The following is a 23,932-nucleotide window of genomic DNA, read 5'->3' as shown; positions in this document are numbered from 1 at the left end:
AGCAACATTTCATAGCATTTAAATGTATATACAAAATGATTTTAACAACCCTGAATACCTTATACCTTATATAGACTCTACTGCAGGAATCTGAACATAAATATTTCTAATATGTATCACATATAGAGTAATGAAACAATAAAAGAAATATGGTCTCTTTCTTCAAACATAAAATAAATCTGGATGTTTTAATCTAACATAGCTGGAACTCCATATCCATTGTTATAGAAATAATATTTTTACTTCTAGATGAAATTCTTCTCTGACATATGTAAAAGATTAAAAAATACCTATGACATGAGTTCAACATTTTTGGACAAAAATCAACATTTCTTCTTCTCTTCATTTAAAAATGGTTTTCTTTTTTGCAATAGGAAACCTAGCCATTTTATAGTTGGCCAACATAATGAGCTTAGATTCTGTTAAAAATTATTTTAAAAGTATTTATTAGACATTTAATTCTGATTTGAGATGACTAATTTCTCTGATTCTTTTTTGACTGTTGACAGGACACAGCCTATCAAATTCACTGTCATTTTGTAAATGCCTTTTAATATTTCTTATTTTATTGCCTTTAACATTTTTGCATACAACAAACAAATGACTTTTTCATTTTTTTTAACTACAACAAATTACAATTGCTAATCATCATGAAATTTGTGATGTACCCTCTTTCGGTGCCATTTTTTTCTTTACTCTTCTGATTGTAGTTATCTTTACTGTTCTTTGCTCTTTCATATTTTACCTGACTACTTCACTAATATGCTCTTTTCAATTTAAAAATTTGTCTATGCTAATTACAATTAAGTTAATGATAAAAGTTAAATTTAATTACTAATTATAATTTACATAGATATCACTGTAACTGATGCTATCTACATAAAATATTCAGATAAACTCACTACAGTATTATCCTGGTGCATAGAAAAACATCATTTGAACTGGATCGATGTGTTGCCACCAACTAGATGATAAGTAATATATTTATATGTAATACTGAAGCAACAAATGTGTTAAACAGGCACAGTACAATACATCAATAATACCTTACCCGATACAAGGGGTAAAGTAAATGTACCAAAAATATGTTTAATAAATAAATGTTTTACACTGCTTCAGTTATTGAATTTAAGTTTAATAACATTTAAAAAATAAAGATTTAGGTCTTCAGTTGCACTGGCCACATTTCATGTGCCCATAGCCACCTGTGTGGCTATTGGTTATCATATTGGACAGTGCAGTTGAAGCAGGTCTCTCCCTGCCCAATTTCTGTGCATTCATTCTGGATTCTTAGGTACATACTTTTAACACAAAGGTCTGTTTATTCCCATGTGTATATGACAAGGTTCTTGGAGTACTCTGGTTTGCTAATGCTGCCAGAATGCAAAAGACCAGGAATGGATTGGTTTTTATAAAAAGGGGTTTATTTGATTACACAGTTACAGTCTTAAGGCCATAAAGTGCCCAAGGTAACACATCTACTATTGGTACCTTCACTGGAGGATGGCCAATGGCATCCAGAAAACCTTTGTCAGCTGGGAATGCATGTGGCTGGAGTCTGCTCCGAAGTTCTGGTTTCAAAATGGTTTTCTCCCAGGACGTTCCTTCCTAGGCTTCAGCTCCTCAGAAACGTCACTCTTAATTGCTCTTGGGGAGTTTGTCCTCTCTTAGCTTCTCCAGAACAAAAGTCTGCTTTCAAAAGCTGTCTCCAAAATGTCTCCGTAGGCTGAAGCTCCTCTCTCAGCTCCTGTGCATTCTTCAAAGTGTCCTTTTTGGCTGTAGCAAGCTCACGCCTTCTTTCTGAGTTTATATAGTGCTCCAATATGAGCTAATCAAGGCCACGCTGAATGGACAGGGCCACACCTCCATGGAAATTATACAGTCAGAGTTATCACCCACAGCTGGGTGGGGTGCATCTCCATGGAAAGAACCTAATGTGAACGTTCCAACTTAATCAAGGCTAATATGTCTGCCTCCAGAAGACTGCATCAAAGAAAACGGCTTTTTCTGGGGGATATAATATATACAAACTGGTACATGGAGGTACTTAAAACCTTAGGATTAACATGGTATCTCTTCTTGAGACACCTCTAGTTGGAGATTTAGGAAAAGAAAAAAAAACACAAAATATTAATTTATGTTTAAATGACATTGGATATGTTAAGAAATAAAACGTTAAATTAAAAAAATGGAAGACAAAGAAAAAAAAATGAGATTTTAGAGGGAAGCTTGAGGCTGCATACCAGTTATTAAACTATTCTCTCAGCTCCAAATCCATTCTTCATTCTCTGCTTTGTGAGGCTGGTACTCAAAAGATGCATTTCTCCTTTGCCAACTGGCTTCTTGAGTTTTACCAATAGGGGGAACTACAGGGAGAATGGAGACGAGAGCATTGCCAAAGGAGTGGTGCTTTGCCCCAGGCACAAAAGGGAAAAAAATAACAAAAGAAAAAAAAAGCAGCTGTTTTTTTTTTTCTTTTCTGATACTACCAGAATTACCCTCATTGCACCCCCCAGAGATACCAGCAACCCCTGGTCAGCCCCACTCTTCTTTAAACTCTGGTTCTGATTAGCCTGACTTCTTCTCTTTGATCTCTCAGCCCTGGAGGTGGCAGCTTTCTCCTGCAAAGATTACATATGGGTTATCTGAGGATTCCCTACTGCTCTTTCGGCCCTAGGACCTGTGAGTAACCAAGTCTGCATAATAAATTCCCTCTGCTGAAATATCTATTGTGAGTGTAGTTTTCCTGACTGGACCCTGACAGATACAGGCCGCCTAGGGTGCCCCTTCTCAGTTTGGGGCATTCAGTTGGAAAAATCTGAGAAACACTAGTTTGGGTTATTGGTTACTGTTTTTCATTAGTTCTTCCCTTCCCTATATATTGAATAAAAGCTGTCAAGGAAATCTAAGTTTTTTTGATTCAGAATATCCAGTGGACATTAGTTAAACCAGACTTGCTTAATGCTTATGGTGTTGTTTAGTTACAAAATAGACGCATTTGGAAACTTGACTGTTTCAAGCTTCAATGATCTTTCAAAACAAGAGATTTGATGAAATTAATTCAGAATCCAAAGATACCTATATTTACAATTACTGAGTACTGTCGGTATTGGGTAACTCTTGCTCATTAAATTGCTGTTTTTTAAAAAATGAAAGGAAGCATGAGTTTCAGAGATCAACTCTCTGCCTTTGTTAGGCAGACAAGTGAGATCTCTCATCTTTGTTGCTTTCCTCCATAACCATTTTAACAGTGTTGTGGAAATGTGCTCATCTGAAATCCCTTTGTTTTATTAATCTGGCAAAATAAAAGGTTGTAATGAGACAGTTAATTCTTTGCTTGGAGGAAATGCATATTTTCAGCCTGATTCTCCCTCTTCCCTTGCCATACTGTGCCACCTAGTTCCCTGATGCATGTCACCCCAGCCAGAATCTGTGTATCGTCCTCTTCTCGTGAAGAGCCCAGAAATTGGCGTGAGGACACTGTTCTCAGCCCAAAGACAGTGATATGCAGGCTCAGAGATGATTTGAAGAAGGAAATGGAAAAAAAACACTACACCTTAAAATATATAGTGAGAGTTAAAATGAACTTGATGAAAATGTCAACTCTCCACCCTCTATATGTCTCCAGACTTATAATTTTAGTTCCTTCAATGGTACCTGTTTTTTTATCCATGTCAGGAGCTCAGAATCCATGATGCCTTAGTGGAGAAGAGCAATCTGTGCCGTCTCTGAGCTCAGGCCTCATCAGGTGACAGATGATTTCTGACCTAAACTTTCTACTGCTAGTGCTAATGTGTGAAACAGAAAACAGCATCAATTTGCAGAAATGATATTGGTTTATAATACCATCTTATTCTGATAAACACAGGATGAAATAAAGTGGTACCTGAAAAGGGAAAGAGAGAAACTTCTTGGGACATAAATTTGACATTGACAATGAGAGCTAAAATATGAATTTATTCAAAGGGAACTCAGTGCACCCAGATTAAACCAATTGGATTATGTTTCACTGACATTACCATTTGGATTTATCAAAAAGAAATCTTAGATTAAGTTCAAAAGGTTTCTGTACATTAACTTGTGCTAATAATATAGAAATTGGAAAGAAGGCGCCTCAACTGCCAAAGGCAGATCATTTAATTGTTTAAATTATTTTTTTAATGCAGAGCAGAGCTCAGAATACATTATGGTAAAGACAACAAATCTCCAGGGAGGAGGAAAAGCAGTGATAATAGTAATAGCTAATGTTTGTTGAATGATAGCACTGGCCTGTGAGCTTTACATATATTTTATCATGTAATCCTCACAACCAACCTGTGTGACTGGTGCTTTTTTTTCTCCCTACATTACAAAGAGAAAAACAAATTTAAGTACTTTTCCCAAGGTTACTCTGGGCAAACCCAGAATCCAGATTTAGAAACCTTCCTCTCAGCCCCTATTCTTAGGCAGCAGAGATTCGATTTTTAGGTAACAAGACTAAAAATTTAGAGACAAAAGAAAAATCATCTTCCTAGCCAGTAAGGAGATTATCTTACCTTTTTTTTCTTTGATGCATTATTCTTAACATTTCATTGTATTTTTAATGTCCCTTAATTTTTTAAGAACAACTGCATTTTTTCTCAAGCAAAAATTTTTCAAAATTAATTAGTATTTATTTTCTTTCAGGAACTGTGCTCCATATTGAAAATACAAAAATTAATAAACTTATGGCCTCCTCTTTTCAGTATATAGTCTAGAGGAGGTGGCAGCTTTATAAATAAAGATCTGTAACAATGGGGCAAATGCAAGGGGAGCTAGGAGGGAGAAATTAACTCAGCTGGGGTAACACAGGATATTGTTTCAGAGAAGGTTATGTCTGAGTAGGGCCTTGAAGGATAACTAGTAGGTTATCAGGCAGAGTATTAGGGAAGGCAGGTTCCAAATGAAGAGAATAGCCAGGCATTTTGGACAGAAGCACAGTAGCATCAAAGAAGTTGGCATGTCTGGGGGGAACTGTGTGAGATTCAAGCTAAGAGTGTGTGGAATGAGAAGTAAGAATTGAGACAAAAAAGGCATATTAGAAGTAAAATATCCAGTGCCTTGATGTAATGAGAACCATGTTTCCTAAGATATGATCTATATTAGTGTGGTAGATTGAATTGTGTACCCCACTTTGGACATGTTCTTCATCATGGTTCACATTCTGTTGGGTGTGGACCCGTTATAAATAAGATCTCTTCAAAATGTTACTTCACTTAAAGTGTGGCCAAACTGAATCAGCTTCGGTGTTAATCGGGATTACTGGAGTCCTTTATAAGCAGAGTGGAAGTCAGAAAGAGTAAGAAGCCACCTGGAGCAGCCAGAAGTCAACAGCAGCCAGAGGAGAAAGTGGAAGGCATCACCATGTGCATTGACGTGACAGAAAAGCCAGGGAACCCCAAAGATTGCCGGCCAGCCAGGAGACCCTAACCCGGAAGGAAGCAAGGCTTCTAGCCTCTGAAACTGTGAGCCAAGAAATTCCTTTTGTTAAGCCACCCCATTGTATGGTAATTGTTTAGCAGTTAGGAAACTGAAACAATTAGGAAAGTACTGAGGGAAGAATATACTGATAAAAAGGAATTTAATAAAAGTGAAGATATTCTGAAACAGGATATATTCTCTAAGGTTTTGTATTAATTTTGAAGAAAACAAGAAATAAAACAAGGCTGAGTAAAAAATTACCTTATGACACAATTTATATTTACATCTACAAATAGGATGAAGAGAATCATTTTTAAAATTAGCATTCAAAGCCACAAAAAAGACTGTATTCACATTCTGCTATATGCCATCCAACCTCTTCACTTGAAAGAAGGACAGGTTTCGTGCACTGTTCAACACTTTTTTCAATTAATTACCCAATCACTTCACAAATTATACACTTGCTGCAAGTTAGGCTATTCTGAGATATGTTTATTTCAACCAATTTTCTTCCCTGTATGTTGAAAAACTCTCTATTCTGATTTCATATGGCTGAACACCCCTTATTGCAAGATTTCAATTCAATTCATGAGGTTCCACTTGGAATTTATTGCATAATTCTTTCTTTATAGATTCTTTTAGTATGGAATGCACTAGTGACTCACAGAGCTTGCTCGCTCTTTCTTTCCTTCGTCTCTCTCTCTGTCTCTCTCTCACACACACACACACAAACACATGCACACACACACATAACACATGGACCCCAAATAATACTTCAATTTTCCAACAAATAGATTTGCTGATCCAATATTACCATGAGAATTGACTTGTCTTTTCTACTAAATATCTAAAACAAAATATTTAAATCATTAATGCAATGATGACATTTTTATCTGAGTATAGAAGCACATAAACTGGGAATGTATGAATCACTTTAACACTTAAATTCATTTCAACCAAAAGATAATTAGTGAGCCTACTATGTTCCCTGCTCTCAGATCTCAGTTGGTGTCTATATCAGCACCTAAATACATCAAGAAGAATTCCTGACAGGAAGTAATGAAGTTCAGCAAAATCTACTCTACATGGCTTTAAATACTTAAAAAGTGAAGGTACATTGAAGTTTCTTTATTTTATCTAAAAGGCTTTCACTTAATGAGATAATTCAAAAAAACATTACTCTAAATAATGACACTTTTCATTTCTTTACATCATTTATACATGTTTTTAAAGAAGATATCTTCTGTGTAAAGTGAAGGAGATCTTTGTCTTCATTCTTTGAGAGATCTGGAAGAATGCGCATGTATGTTTAACAGTAACAGAAATGGAACAGGAGAGAATAGGCAAAGTTGATATCCTGCAGTCAACAAACTTACAGGAAAAAAAAATGAAAATCACATGTATACTTAAAAATTTTCTTAGCCTGAAATGTGATTAATTGCAAGATAATTTAGCTTCAATTATGATAGGTTTTTGGCAAAACAAGATGCAATACCACATTTAATGTGTTTCAATGCGTGCATTGATTGCTTGGCCTATCCAAATATCAGAAATATTAAAATGTGAAAAATATAAATAATAGAGTTGAGAAAATTTAGTTTATGCATACATAGGAACATTTTCCCTCAGTAATGTACATATTTGCATGTGTGTGCATGTGCACACACCTGGAAACACACTCACTGGAGGAAGGAAGGAAGTAGTGAGATTGATTGTTAGCTGGCACGGCATAGGTGCTTACAGACTTGTCTGCTTCTTATAATCTTTCACTTTTCAGTTGCAAATGCATCAGGCATTCAGCTGCAGAGAGCACAATGAGACAAATATCCACCCACATGGCAATACTCTATTTGGTAGCTTAAAACACCTAACATCCAAAGCATAGCTTTTTAAAAAGTCTAGAAACAGCTGAAAATATGTTACATAATGACCAAAAGGAAGAAAAGGTACCCACTTTAGCACTTCTATGGTAATAACGGTGCTCTGGGAAAGATGTGTTGGAGAGGGGAAGGGTCAAGCTGTAAAGATTTTATTTCCTCCCATATTTTTCTTTAATTTTCACAGGAGTTGCTAATTTCTATTTTGTGCTCTTGATGCTTTAAGATCATTTAAAATTATTTAATTGTCTAGTACCAAGAGAGGAGAATAGAATAGTAAGCTTTAAAATGAATATAATATAGTCTCCATTTCAGTTTTTTGTTTGGCAGTTCTCAGATACTAGCTAAGGAACTGGATAACTTTTCCTCTCCCAAAATATGCAGCCAGAATTTTCAAAACTTGTGGGTGGGGTTTTTAGAATACAGTGGGAAAATAGTCCACTTATTCAATGTGCTTCACAGTCACATATGAATAATTTGCCCCATTAATTGAAAACAATAATAAACTACCTATATAATTTATGTCTGATAGTCTCTGTAGCCCAGCTTCCAGTTTTGAGGGGGAAGAAAATGTAAGCACAGGGGCTCATGTGCCCAGAAAGAAGGTACACGCTGAGTCTCATGAAGCCTTGACACTTGTTTGATTTTGATAAAGTTGTAATTTGAATCCAGTTCAGGCCAAACTGAAAAAATAATTTTTTTTTCTCAAGAATATTTTTAAAATTAAACTATGACAAGGCAAGTTTAAAAAAAATAAACTCCTAAATATAACGAATTTGTTGGAAATTTTGAACTTATAAATGTTCTTTATATGTCTCCCTCCACTAAATAATATAAATACCTCTAGATCAAGAACCATCTCTTATTTGTCATTGTATTCCCAGTGTTGAGTACAATTCTCTACACAGAATAGAAACTTAAATTGTTGGTGGTTTATTTGCCATTCAATTTATTGAATTACTACTATGTGCTGCGGAGTATACTAAGATGATCAAATGTAGATCCTGTTTTGAAGGAACAAAATTTAGGATGGTAAATAAGATATATAATATATATAAAAGATGTATAAATAATTAGAGAAACGGAAAAGAGGAAATTATCATAGTTGAAGTACAGAAAATATCAATTTAAAATTTAAAGGAAGGAGCTGGGGGAACGGAAAAGGCTTCATGAAAAAGGTAAAATCTAATGGTGATAATGACACCAAATTTAAATGAATGGTGTAGTATTGCTTTGGAAACAAATATGATGATAATTTCACATGAAAGGAATTGGGTTATTTGGATATAGGAATGGATAAAAATTGTTTCAAGAAAATGTTTATTTTGTGTTGATCTATGCAATATTTTTAGCTTGTAGATACCTTTAAAGTATTTAATCTTTTTTAACTCAATTTTATTGAGATATATTCACACACCATATAATGTATCCAAGGTTTACAATCAATGGCTCATAGTGTCATCATATAGCTGTGCATTCAACAACACAATCGATTTTAGAACATTTTCATTACTCCAAAATAAAGAAAAAAATAAAAATAAAAAAGAACACCCAAAACAGCACATACCCCATGTCCCCCTCTATTCTTTATATATTTTTGTCTTTATTTTACTACTCATCTGATTGTACACTGGGTAAACGGAGTGTCAGTCAAAAGGTTTTCACAATTGCGCAGTCACATGATAAAAGCTATATAGTTATACAATCATCATCAAGAATCAAGTCACTGGATTACAGTTCAACTGATTCAGGTATTTCCTTCCAGCTATTCTAAAACAAAAGAAACTAAAAAGGAATATCTATATATTGTGTAAGAGCAACCCCCAGAATGACCTCTCGACTCTATTTAAAATCTCTTATCCACTGAAACTTTATTTTGTTTCATTTCTTTTCCTGCTTTTGGTCAAGAAGGCTTTCTCAATCCCACAATGCCAAGGCCAGGCTCATCTCCGGGAGTCATGTCCCACATTTCCAGGGAGACTTACACCCCCAGCAGTCATGTCCCATGTAGGAGGCAGGGTAGTGAGTTAATTTGCAGAGTTGGCTGAGAGAGAGAAGCCATCTGAGCAACAAAAGAAGTTTTCTGGGGGCGACTCTTAGGCATAATTCTAAGTAGGCTTAGCTTCTCCTTTACAGGAATAAGTTTCATAAGGGCAAGCCCCAAGATTGAGGGCTTGACTTCTTAAAAAAAGTCCCTAATGCTTGTGAGACTATCAGGAATTCCCCAGGTGGGGAATTTTAATATGTCTACATTTCATATTTCCCCACTCCCTCAAGGGAACATTGCAAATACTTTTTTATTTTCTGCCCAAATTACTCTGGGATGTATCGGGGTATTACATTAACCTGTACAAAAAGCAAGATCTGATTCCCTATTCTAGGTTCTATATGATATTGTTTAAATAAACTAATCATACAGGGTTAAATTACATAGCATGCTACAAAGAATATAAATTTTGTACTGTGTTTTGTTTATTTAAAACTCAGGAATAGATGTGACTGCTGTAAGAGCTTACAATCTACGTACCTTTACAACAAGCCTCATTGAACACTCTGCACTCCTGCATCGTCCATTGCTCAATCTCAGCCTACATTATTTCCCCAGGTAACCTATACTCTCGAATTCAATTCTCAGCATTTGCTTGTTATAGTTAGTTTATATTAGTGAGGACTTACAATATTTGTCCTTTCATTTCTGGCTTATTTAACTCAACATAGTGTCTCTAGGTTCATTCACCTAGTTGCCTGCCTCATGATTTCATTCCTTCTTGCAGCTGCTCAGTATTCCATTGTATGTACACACCACATTTCACCCACCCTTTCACCCATCGTGATCTATGCAATTTTATCTACCCAATAAACCTATGCCTTTCCTAGAAATACTACTCATATAAGTGTAAATTCATATTTGTCTGTGTATTCATTCTTTTAATAGGTATTTATTGAGTGATAACTGTTTTAGTAGAATGTACTAAAAGCACAATAAGGTATTAAAATAAGTGAGATGCAATCATGTTCTCAAGCAGCTTACTGCTTATTAAAAATGTGTAGATAGAAGCAACCATTATTAAGTAGTATTGGGCAATTGCAAATGTCCACAATAGTTGTGTTTGGCTTTTGTTTATAGAAAGTGTTTTTATACATGGCTTACCATTTTCTCAAAGTTCAAATACAGATGATTGCTGCCTTAATAACATAATTGGTGTCTATCACAAATAAAGCCTTTGTAAGTCAACCCCTTTATGTTAAAGTTAGGGTTTCATTCCTGAAAAAGCATTTAATGCCATAATATACTAAAGTTATTTATGAAAGTAAAATAAAATGAAATTTAAAAATACATTCAATAAATACATATTAAGCATATTTGGGAAAACTGCATAATATATGTTACATTGTAAATATTCCTTTGGAGGGATATTTCTCTAGTTATTACCAGAGCTATCTTAATTGCAATAAGAAAAATGATAAAAGCAGGATGACACAACTTAGATAATATTAAGTCTAGCCTTCCCATTGGATAAAATACACTTAGAAAATTTAATGGATTGTGATTTTTATTTGGTTTTTAGAAAGCACCTCAGTTTCTTGCTTTGCCCCATTTCATCATGTATATGATCTATTTGGTAAAAGATTGTGATGTAGCCTGGATATTTGAGCAGTTTCTTTAAATTCTGGATAGACAACTGAAAAGTCCTTTGATATCAGTAAACATAAACATACAGGGTTGACTAGAATAAATGTAAACTACCTAAGATAATTTCAGCTGAAAAACATAAATCTGTTGATTAGGGGAAAATAAACATGTGGAGAGAAGAGAAAAAAAATGGGCATAATTAGCTAGAAACCTCATTTTGGGCAATAAGTTAAAAGTCACATTATTGTCTGAACAGAGAAAATCATAGTTCTGTGCATTTCCAATTTTTTCTGCTTTCCCTAGCCCTATTTAAGACTTGAAACTTAATACTTATTAATGTCATTTTTTTTCTCTCTGCCTTTGTACAGCAAATGACATTGTCCTCTTGTTATCACAAGTGTACTACTATATGTTGCAGGCATTTTTTCCACACTCAGACACAACCACAATTTATTCATCTCAGGGCATACCCTGGCCAACACTAGACAAGGTTGTTCTCTTTCTGAAAGAAATAATTCCTGAGGAAGTCTCTTTTCCTCTTTGATGCTATTATAGCACTGGCTTGGTTATTAATCTGCTAAGGTGAACATGCCCTACTCCAAATACTTTGTTATCCATACACAAATGAACCACATAAGGAACTACATTCATGTACTTGGTTATTGGATTTCATTGTTATTTTTGAAAGAATGTGGGGATCTGAATATGTAAATTGAAGCCATAAATGAAAGTCTGTCATTGCAATCTCCATTCTCTTCCATTTCCAGATATTTCTCCTCAGTCATTTTGCGCCTGACTAGTTGCATGGTTTTAGCCCCTATTTAAATAAGTTTGACACTTCAACAAAAAATAAGTTGGGACTATTAAAATTCTACCGTGCCTTCTAGAAATCAGCAGTGGTACTGTAGAAGGCCTGTAAAGGATAAAAAATAAAAACACGTGAAATGTGACTCTCCATTCATTGTGGCACATCTAATACTTTAAGCTCCAGAAGTTGTCTTCATATAGTTTTGTCAGGTTGTAACTTAAAAAACCAAGGTTGGAGCAAACTAGCTCCACATTACCTATAAAAATTTCCCTAGGAACTAACATTTTTTCAATGACAAATACAGTCATCTTAGATATAATCAGCATTCTTTTCTGTATGTAGAGTATTTATAAGGCAATTTAGCCAGTAAAGAAATAATAAACATCCTACAGAAGTGATCTGTTCTAAAAATTATCTGTTTTAAAAAGAGGTTATCTTTTCTAAAGAGCAATCTGCAACAAGGGATGCCTTTTCACCCATACATTACATATTGATTGAAGGATAGTGGGTTTTGCTTCTAACAGAAATAAAAAATAATAATAATAAAAATAAAAACAAAGGCAATATTAGAGCAGGAAATCAAAGATAAAGAAGTTCTGTGTCCTTAAAAACTAACCTCCTTCCATAGTAGCCATCACCACTCCCATCAGTAATAACATTATTCAGGTTTTCAAATGGCTCCCTAGAGTACATAATGAATTTACTACAGCTCGTGAGCCTCTCTAGGTGCATGTACACACATTTCATTGCAACCTACCCTCCTTCCCACACACAAGAAACTGAGCTGTTAGAGTGACTCAGTACAATTAGACAGAGTTCTCAGCTACAACTTGAGTTTTTAACACAGATGAAAAGTGCAAATATAGAATCATTCCAGACCTGAGCTCTATGGGTACAAACATTGCTCTTCTTAGCCAAACAAGCCAATTGCTCTAGAGAAACAAATCTGGATTCCAGAACAAAGCATCATTCTGACTCAGGGTTAAGAAGCAGCAGGCCGTAATATTTGAATAGACTATAACCTCTGGTCTCTTCCTGCAAGCAGGGAAAACTGAGTGGGGATGATGGTTGAGATATGAAAACTGGACATACTACATGTTTATAAGAAAAAGAATTCCACTCTGTATTATTGCATTTAGTATTCCACATGGAGTGAGTAACAGAGGGAGGGAAGGGGGAATAGGAGAGGCACCTGAAGATAATAAACCTGAACATCTGCATTCTAAAATGGGATCTGGTTGCACTCTGATGATAGTTGCTCTACAAAGAATTAAAAATATGCCCTATTTAACAGCTAGAAAAATGGTCTGCATTTCAACTGAGTTCAATTCAATATAGGAAAATTATGGCTGAAAGTTATACTACACCTATCCATGTTTTGCAAGTCTATTAGGTTCTGAATATTTCTTATACTGTTAATTATCTTCCATACCTACCATACTACTGAAAACATACATGATTTTAGAGACTATTCAGTGAAGTGGCTGTTCATCCCCAACAGGCGAGTCTTGCAACGTATTTCTGAATAAATATATGTTGTAAAATGTCTCTTTCCATATCTCACAGCTCATCATTGCCATGTCAAACAGCCTTCTCATTGCTAGGGTCTTCACTATTGAAGCACAATCCCAATTAATTGATTATAGTTGTCCAATCCTGTCCAGCAGTAAACTTATTGTTTTAAATTATACTAAAAGAAGCTAAGCAGTTTGATTAAAGGAGAAGCTAAACAGTTTGAATAAAAGGATTTAAGTCTTCTTTGAAGTGCAATCACTCTCTGTTTTTTTAAGCTACATAATCAAAAGGAATTAATACTAAATCCCCAAGACCTACCACACATTATTTTCAGTGTGTGTACAGAACAGGCACATTATGTTGGACTGAACAGATGTGGAGATCCATTATTCCATAGTTCAAAAATAGACCATGGCTTAGCTTCAAAGTGCATACTCAAGGATAGGCTGGTATTGTGGGTAACTAATATTATATTATCCCATATAGTTAACTCAAGAGAAAAGCTATCCCAATCTAATTGGCATGTTTTAAAGTTTATATGGCATTGTGTTTTTGAATGCTGATAGCACTGTGAAGTTTTCTGATATTATGAAAGACCATAAGTTCAGAAAATGTAAACTTAAGAATGCAACATAACATCTATGAAACTTCTAATTTAATTGTGCCTCAAAAGTCAACTCCCATAAGTGTGTATTTTAACTCCTTTCTTTTTAACACATTCTTATTTTAGTTTATTTCTTTTCTTTGTCTTTTCTAGGGCTAATAAGTCTCAAGTTTTGCCTAAGGAAGCAAACCCTGGTTTAATAAATTATTTACATTTCTTTATCTCATAATAACTCCTACTTTAAGAAGTAACTCACATCAGTTTGTACTTAAGCATTGCACATGTCAGTCGATAAGTGGGTGCATGGTTTAAATGAAAGAAAAGAGGTGATATTTGGAAGTTTTAAATCTTGTTAGCTATCCTGACATCTAACGTACACTCTATCCTCAGGTTAATCATAAACATTACATAGTAGTTAACTGAGAAGGAGCGCTGAGAACAAAAGAGGCCAATTCAAACTGTTAAATAACAAATTTAGAGGAACTGGGTTGGGTCAGAATAGGGTAAAACCATAGATTTCTGGACACATTCAAGCTATTCCAACGAGCTACCAAGCATTCATACTCAAGAACTTGCTGAGGGGGCTTAAGGCATAAAGGAATGGCCTAAAAGTTAGAGAGGATTGTGTGTTCTGATGCTGATTTGAATCAACCTTATGATCCTCAGCATGAAGTTTTGCTTTATAGGGCCTTATTTTCCTCACAAAATTTATCCTATAAACAAGATTTTATTTAAAACTATATGTTATCAAGAACATTGCAAATAAGAGCTTAAAAAATCATTATCCAAAAACAGATTCAAAAACAAGACAAAAATACCCTAAGTAAAGATGTTATATACTAATCTCAAATATAGAGGTTATGTACATTTCCAGCAGTGGCAATTTTATGGGTTATATACACTGCAAAATTAAGGGGTGAAATGCAGGTGGGATTGGAATTAGAATAATTCTTCTAGTCTTTGTTCACTACAGTAAGAAATTTCATGAATTTCCAATTACATTATATTGAATATTTTAAAGTAATGGTGATGTTTGCAATATAAACAAATACTCTCTAAAAATCCAATGATTACATAGAAGAAACTATAATAAATTTGTCAACTACAGAAATCATTGTTTTCAAGTGTGGCCACAAATAATAAATCAGTGTTTATTGTTCTTATTCAGTACTAGGTTATTTGTATTTTTTACATGTACATTTAAGTTTTATTCATTTTGACTTCTGGTGTCAGAATTTCCCCATCTTGCATTTATCCCCAAAGTACCCTAAGTGATGAAAAAAACAGTGCTAAAATTCTTTCAATTCCATTTATTTGAACTTAGAGTTATATACAGAATTAAATCCATTTAAATGGGAATCAAAATACATATGCAAAATTTAGCAGTATAGCAATGTTTTAGAAAAATACAGTAAAATATAATGTAATAAAACATAATGCAATATTATAATTTATAAAAGGCAAGAAATGAGTTGCAAAATTCGCAGCCTATAATTTTTTAGCTTTATTTTTTTATTTCAATGTACTTTTAATTGTATAAACAGTGTGCCAACAAAGATAACAAAACCTTTTTAAAAGGAAGCATATCAGTGAGTTCTAAAATACTTAACTATGTTAAGAAGGGACCCTAAATAAAAAAACTTCCAAAAGCTTTCATTCTTCTTTAGAGGTCACCTTTTATGTCCTAATAAACTTATTACTAATAAAACTATGGTTATGAAATTAGCCCTTACCAATATTCTAAATCTGATTATTCTTAAATAATATTTTTCTTTCTCACCTCTCAAATTAGCTGCTTTTTTTCCTTTATATCCATTGTTAAAAGCTCACTAATTATTTCTTAACATCACCCAAGAAATGTACAATTTTTATAAATGGCCTCATTTTTTAATTGAAGGAAAAATAAAAGAAAGCCCCTCATACTTAACATAAATGGGAATGAATACAAATTTTTGACTGATGTCATTTGTTTTTGCATTATCTACCAAAATAATATGGACACCCAAAAAATATAAATAAAATGATTTTAACTGCTAATGAATAGTTCCATATAACACTTTTTAAATTATCATCATGTAAATGAGCTTGTAAAATAAACTTCAGAGCCGCAAAAGCAGTCTAGCTAGAGGGCTCATGGGAAATGAGTTACCAAGATGGGGTACCAGACTGTAACCACCCCAGATAGTCCATCAGAAACGTCTCTCTTAAGTAGATAAATTAAAAGTTCCACTGTCTCTCAGCTCCCTACTAGTACATAAGAAGAGAACTTTATGGTTTGTAAGAATACTTGCTGTTCCCATAATATTCCTTCAATGTAACCCTGAATCCATCTCATTATAGGTAATTCAGTCTCCTTGCGTTCATCCAGGCATCCTCTGTATCAGGCGTCCCCTAAAAAACCTCTACGGCTAACAGCCATTTCACTTTGCCCGCAAAAACACTAGTGGAGCCAACTCTATCTACATGTTGAAATAGAAAACCAATTATACATTTATTTGTGGCACAGTATTGATTTGTCCCTGGGAAATGTTAGCATAACACTTTAAATGTCTATCTTTGCCCACCAATTACAATCATAGTAGGCAGTATAATATATCTTTTCTAGATTAAGAACATATACTCCATTTAAATTTTTTAAAATACTATAACCGAAAGGAATAGAATGGTCTTTTGTTTAAAAATTTTTCATGCAAACAGCTGCTCTTTTTAAAGACATCTTCTGGAGAAATTTTAACTCTAAAGAACAGAAATATTTATTGGTTTTATAACCCATAAATTTTACTGAATGTATGGGCTATATCCTTCTGTAAAGGAGGTAGCATAGATAATATTTGATAGCTTTTTTCAAAAAAAGCAAGATCCTCAGGGCTGCTGTTCTCATAAAGAATGACAAAATGATACACCAGGTTTATTCAGCTCTGAAGGAACAGAGCCTCAGCCTCTTCTCAGGAGAGCAATACTTTTAATGACTCCAGAGACAAGGTTATTATTTGGAAATCAACAAGCACTGCCTGAATTGGCAGTAGCCTCTTCGTGTTTTACCTTTTAATGTGAACTAATACTTTCTCCAATTTCTCATTTTTTCCTGCCTACAAATAAACCAATAAAAAGAGTAAGCTATAATATTCATCCCAAACACTTCTCTATTCGATATGGCAGTGCTGATGTATCAAGTCCCTAGACTAATCCTTTATTTGGGGATAGAGCTTTTTTCCTAGAAAAAATAAAACCAGAAATTTCATCTTAATAAGGCAAGTATACCCCCTCTGCTCCAATTTCAGCGACTAGCAAACAATCATTCTGTGTAGCAATTTAGTTTTCTTGGAATAGAATATAATGCATTGTTTCTATCTCATTGTATTTAGCAGAGATCACTAAACCCACTTCTTAAGAAAACATATATAAATGAATGAACAAAGACACATGTACTGCATATAAAACTGTGTAGAAATATTTAGAAAATGAAAATTTAGGAACATGTAGGAAAGAACTTTGATCCTGAGGAAGTCAGTATCTAATGGGTTTTTAAAATAATTAAACAATACAGTTTTAGCACTATAGAAGCATGTAAGTGCAATGATCTAAATTATTTTTACTCCTTCATATTCATATTTCTGCTTGGGTAGTCATAAGTCTATACTGCTCAAAAGGAGCAATTTTAAGGAAAAAGTGTAGATGTAGGGAGACTAAATTACTACTATGGCATATAATTGAGACAGAAGCAAATAATTGAAAAATAATTTTGTTTATTTTTTCTACCCAGAGGACAATGCACCCTACTCCTTAAAAAGAAAATCATGCTAAATCTAGTTTTATTTTTGCTTAAGTTATTAAAGTGGAAAATGGGTGAAAGATTTAGGGGGAAAACATTTTTTGTTCACATTAGAAAAAAATGAAAACAATATTCACTCTAAAGCTAATCTTAAATGCTATCTGAATATATTAATAAATTTTATAAAGCATAATTTCTAATTATGTGAGCCACAGAACTCTTGTATAAGAATCACCTAGCATGATGGTCAAAAATTCAGATTTTTGGGCTCCACCTTGATGTAGTAATCTTAATTTCAGAGAATCTGCCTTAAAATAATTCCCTAGAGATTGTCTTAAAATAATTCCCTAGAGATTCTTCCACAGTTTGAAAATCATTTCTATGATCTTATTTTTACCTTTACATTTAACTATCAACATATCAAGCCTGTTTAAGGGTTGTAAATCAGCACAGGTATTTAGTATCACAAATAAGATAAATAATACAGCTATAAAATATAATAGCAATGGGGGAAGATTCAAACACACTGCAGCTTATAGAAAAACAACAATTAACAATTGATTAAGTTATTTATTTTAAAATGTGTATGAGTTTTTCAGTGAGTCAGAAACATATATATATACTTGGGATGCAGGGATTAATAGTGCATAGTCCCTAACTGAACAGAAATTCTGTAGCTAAAAAGTAAAATAACTTAAATGAAACATTCAAAGGGGGATTCAGCAGCATATTTTAACAGTCAGTAGAAAGATCTCATGAACTTGAAGGTAATTCAAATTATTCAGTCTGAGAAGCAGAAAGAAAAAAGTATGAAGAAAAGTGATTGGAATTTAAGGGACCTGTGGGACACCATGAAATGTACCAACATAAGAAATATGGAAGTCCCAGAAGAAGAGAAGGAGAAAGGGGCAAAACAAATATCTGAATAACTATTGGCCAAAAACTTCATAAATTTGACAAAAGGCATGATACGTATAAGAAGCTCAACAAACTCCAAATAGGATAAACTGAAAGACAACCACACCAAGACTCATGATAGTCAAATTATTAGATGCCAACAACAGAGAGAATCCTAAAAGCAGCTCATCACACAAAAGGGATCCTCAGTAAGATTAAGCAACTATTCTTATAGAAAGCATGAGAACAGAAGGCAGAGGAATGCATATTTAAAGTGCTGAAAGAAAAAAAAAAATGTCAACCAGGTATTATTCACCTGGTAAAATTGTTCTTTAAGTATGAGGGAGAGATCAAGACATTTCCAGATAAACAAAAGCTGGAAGAGTTCATTGCCACTCAAACTGTCCTACAAGAAATACTAAAGGGAGTCAGTCCTTCAGGATGAAAGGAAAGCTGTATGAAGAAATAAAGATCCATGATAAAGTAACTATATGGGTGAATATGAATGTCAGCATTATTGTATTCTTGGTTAGCAACTATATATTTTATTTCTTACATGATCTAAAATAAAAAATACATAAAATAACCATAAATTTATGCTGTTGGGCAAGCAATGTATAGAAATGCAATTTGTGACAAGAGCTATATAAAAGGGGGTTGAGAAGTAGGAACAGAGGTTATCTATACTATTGAAGTTCAACTGGTATCAGTTCAAACTAGATTGCTATATAGATTAAGGATGTTGTGACGGATAAGTTCATGTGTCAAATTGGCTAAGTTACAGTATCCAATTGTTCAAGCAAAAGGTGGCTTGATTGTTACTGTGAGGGTGTTTTGTGACTTAATCATTTTTCAGTTGATTGCATCTATGGCTGATTACATCTACAATCAACAAAGGAGATTGCCTTCAGCATGGAGAAAATCTCATCCAAACAGTTAAAGGCCTTAATGGAAGAAGTGATGATTTCAGCAATCAGAAAGAATTATTTCTATCTCTACTTCTAGTCAGATTTTCCTGGGGAATTCACTAAAACCTTCATCAGAGTTGCCAACTTGCAGCCTGCCCCATGGAATTCTGGCTTGCCAATCCCCACAATAATGTGAGCCAATATAACAAATCTCCTAATATTTACATATTTATAATATCTTATCAGTTCTGTTTCTCTGAAGAACCCTGACTAATACAGATGCAGATTTTAAATGTAAACTCCATGGTAACCACAAAGAAAATATCTAAAAAAATAAAAAAATACAAAAAATGGAATGAGAAAAATATCAAATGCCTCACTACAAATGATCAATGAAACACAAAAGAAGGCAGTAGTGAATGAATGAGGGACAAAAAATACCTATAAAATTTACAAAAGAAAAAGTGACCAAATGGCTGAAGTAAGTCTGTCTTACCAGTAATTCAATGTTAATGGATTAAGCTCTCCAAAAAAGGGGAGTCATAGGCAAAATGGAAATAAAAGCATTCTCCAAATATATTCTGTGTAGACTTACCTTAGATTCTAAGACACAAATAGAAAGTGAAAAGACGGAAAAATATATTTCATGCAAATAGTAACCAAAAGAGAGGGTGAGAATATTTTTGGTGGCTTTAGATTGTGTCTAAATTAAATTAAAACATGGAGGGACAAAGTAAAGGTCACCCAGAGAAGAAACACATGTCAAAAAACAAGTCTGTAAGCCAAATAGCATAAGGTTAGGAGTTATAAAGATCATTCTCCAGGATAGATCATATGTTGGGACACAAAATGTCTCCACAAATTTACAAAGATCAAAATCAAACAAAGCAACTTCTCTGACCACAGAGGAATGAAGCTAGACATTAATAACAAAAGGGAAGCTGGAAAATTCATAAATATGTGGAAATTCAACAACATGATTTTAAACAGCCAATAGGTGAAAGAAGAAATAAAAAGGGAAATTAGAAAATATTTAGAAATGAATGAAAACAAAAATGCAACATATCAAACTTATGGGATTCAGTAAGGCAGTGCTCAGAGGGAAATTTGTAGCTGTAAATACCTTAACTGCACATCCTGAGAAACTAGAAAAAGGAAAGCAAAAGAAAAAGGAGAAGGAGAAAAAGAGGCAGAGGAGGAGGAAGCTTCATGTTAGCAGAAGGAAGGAAATATTAAAGATTTGAATAGAGTTAAATGAAATAGATTATAGAAAAGCAATTGATATAATCAACAAAACCAAGGGTTAGTTATATCAAAAGATCAATAAAATTCACAAACCTTTAGCTAGACTGACAAGAAAAAAAGAGAGATGATGCCATTAACTAAAATCAGAAATGAAAGTGGGGACATTACTACTGATCATACAAAAATAAAAATGATTAAAAGAAAATACAATAATTAAACCACCAAATTAGAAAATCTAGATGAAATGGACAAAACCTAGAAATACATAAATTACCTAAACTAGTCAAGAAGAAATACACAAATCATTAACTGACCTTTTGAATCAGTAATAAAAAACCTCCCATCATCTCCCAGTACCAGGTGGTCTCCCTGGTGCATTCTACCAAACATTCAAAAAAGAACAAATACCCAACATTTTGGAACTCTTTCAAAAAATTAAAGAGGAGGGAATACTCCATAGCTAAGACTAAGAGGCTGACTTTCCTTGATACCAAAGCCAGAGAAAGAATCACAAAAAAAAAATGCAAAAATCCCCAATAAAATATGAGCAAATCCAATCTGAGAGCATGTTAAATAGATCATACACCATGAGCAAGTGGATTCATCCCAGGAATGCAAGCCTGATTCAATGTAAGACAATCAATCAATGTCATGCACTACATTAGTAGAACAAGGAAAAAAACACATGATCATCTCAATTAACACAGAAAATGTATTTTATACATTTCAACACCCTTTAATGACATAAACATTCAGAAAATAAAAACAGAAGGGACTTTTATACCACAATAAAGGGCATATATAAAATACACACAACTACCATCAACTTAAATGATGAAAGATTGAAAACTTTTCCCTGAAGATCAGAAAAAAGACAAGGCTGGAAGTTCAAGACAGAGCTATTAGGCAAATATAAAAAATAAAAATAAAAGGCATCCACAGCAAAGGTGGTGCTGAGAGGGAATTCATTGCCCTAAATGCATATATTAAAAGAGAAGAAAGAGTAAAAATCAAGGAATTAACTATTCACCTGGAGGAACTAAATAAAGTACAGTAAACTAACCCAAAAGCAAACAAAAGGAAAGAAATAACAAAGATTAGAGTAGAAATAAATGAAAGTGAGAACATGAAAACAATAGAGAGAATCAACAAAACCAGAAGTTGGTTCTTTGAGAAAATCAATAAAATTGATGGACCCTTAGCTAGGCTGATAAAAAAAACAAACAAAACATAGAGAGAGAGAGAATGGATGCAAATAAATAAACATCAGAAATGAGAATGTGGACATAACTACTAACCCAATAGAAATAAAGGAGATAAATGAGAGGGTACTGTGAGCAGCTATATGCTAATAAACTAGACAACTTACATGAAATGGACAACTTCCTAGAAAAGTTTGAACAACCAACATTGACTTGAGAAGAAATAGACAACCTCAACAAACAGCTAAAGAGATTGAGTCAGTCTTCAAAAAGCTCCCCAGAAAGAAACGCCCAAGACCAAATGGCTTCGTATGTGAATTCTACCAAGCATTCAAGAAAGAACTAGTACCAATCCTGCTCAAACTCTTCAAAAAAATTGTAGAGGAGGGAAAGCTACCTAACTCATTCTATGAAGCCAAAATCACCCTAATACCAAAGCCAAACATACTACAGAAATAGAAAATCATAGACCAATTTCTTTAATGAATATAGATGCAAATATCCTCAAAAAAATACTTGCAAATTGAATCCAGCAGCAGTTAAAAGAATTATACACCATGACCAAGTGGGATTTATTCCAGGAATGCAAGTCTCATTCAACACAAAAAAAATTAATTAATGTAATACAACACATCAATAAATGAAAGCAAAAAAACCACATGATCATCTTGATTGATGCAGAAAAGGCATTTGACAAAATTCAACATCCTTTCTTGATGAAAACACTTCAAAGGATAGGAATAGAAAGGAACTTTCTCAGTATGATAAAGGCAAAATATGAAAAACCCACAGCTAATATCATACTCAATGGGGAAAGACTGAAAGCTGTCCCTCTAATATCAGGAACAAGACAAGGATGTCCACTGTCACTACTGTTATTCAACATTGTGCTGAAGTTCTAGCTAGAGCAATTAGGCAAGAAAAAGAAATAAAAGGCATCCAAGTTGGAGAGGAAGGAGTAAAATTTTCAATTTGCAGATGACATGAACCTACATGTAGAAAATCCAGAAAAATCTACAGCAAAGCTACTAGAGCTAATAAATGAATGAGCAAAGTAGCATACAAAAATCAGTAGTGTTTCTGTAAACCAGTAATGAGCAACATGAGGAGGAAATCAAGAAAAAAATGCATTTACAGTAGCAACCCAAGGAATCAAATATTTATGAGTAAACTTAATCAAGGCCATAAAAGGCCTATACACAGAAAAATACAAGAAACTGCTAAAAGAAATCATACAGTAACTAAAGAAAAATGTAAGAATTTTCCCATGTTCTTGGACTGGAAGTCTAAATAAAGATAAGATGTCAATTCTACCTAAGTGGATTTATAGATTCAATGAAATATCAATTAAAATCCCAACAACTTACCTTGCAGAAGTAGGAAAACCAATAACCAAATATACTTGGAAGGGCAGGGTGCCCCTAATAGCTAAAAATATCTTGAGAAATAGGAAAGAAGTGGGAGGTCTTTCAAGGATACTACAAAGCTACAGTAGTCAAAACAGCATGCTACTGTCATAAAGATAGATATACCGAACAATGGAATCAAATTGAGTGTTCCAAAATAAACCCTTTCATCTATGGACAATTGATCTTTGATAAGGTGGTCAAGCCAACACAACTGGGACAGAGCAGCCCTTCAATAAATGATACTTGGTGAACTGGATATCCATATTCAAAAGAATGAAAGAGGACCCCCATCTCACATCTTATACAAAAGTTAACTCAAAATTGATCAAAGACCTAAACATTAACACTAAGACCATAAAACTTTTAGAAGAAAATGTAAGGAAATATCTTAAAGGTCTTGTGATAGAAGGTGGTTTCCTAGGCCTTACACCCAAAGTGTGAGCAATGAAAGGAGAAATAGATAAATGGGATCTCCCAAAAATTAAACACTTTTGTACATCAAAGGACTTTGTCAGAAAAGTTAAAAGGCAGCCTACAAAAGGGGAAACAATATTTGGAAACCACGAATCAGATAAGGGTTTAATATCAGAATGTATAAGCAATCCTACAACTCAACAACAAA

This window comes from Choloepus didactylus, chromosome 13, assembly GCF_015220235.1.
Source record: "Choloepus didactylus isolate mChoDid1 chromosome 13, mChoDid1.pri, whole genome shotgun sequence".
In the NCBI taxonomy this organism is placed as follows: domain Eukaryota; kingdom Metazoa; phylum Chordata; class Mammalia; order Pilosa; family Megalonychidae; genus Choloepus; species Choloepus didactylus.
The sequence above is the reverse complement of the archived record's forward strand: the minus strand, read 5'-3'. Positions refer to the sequence as shown.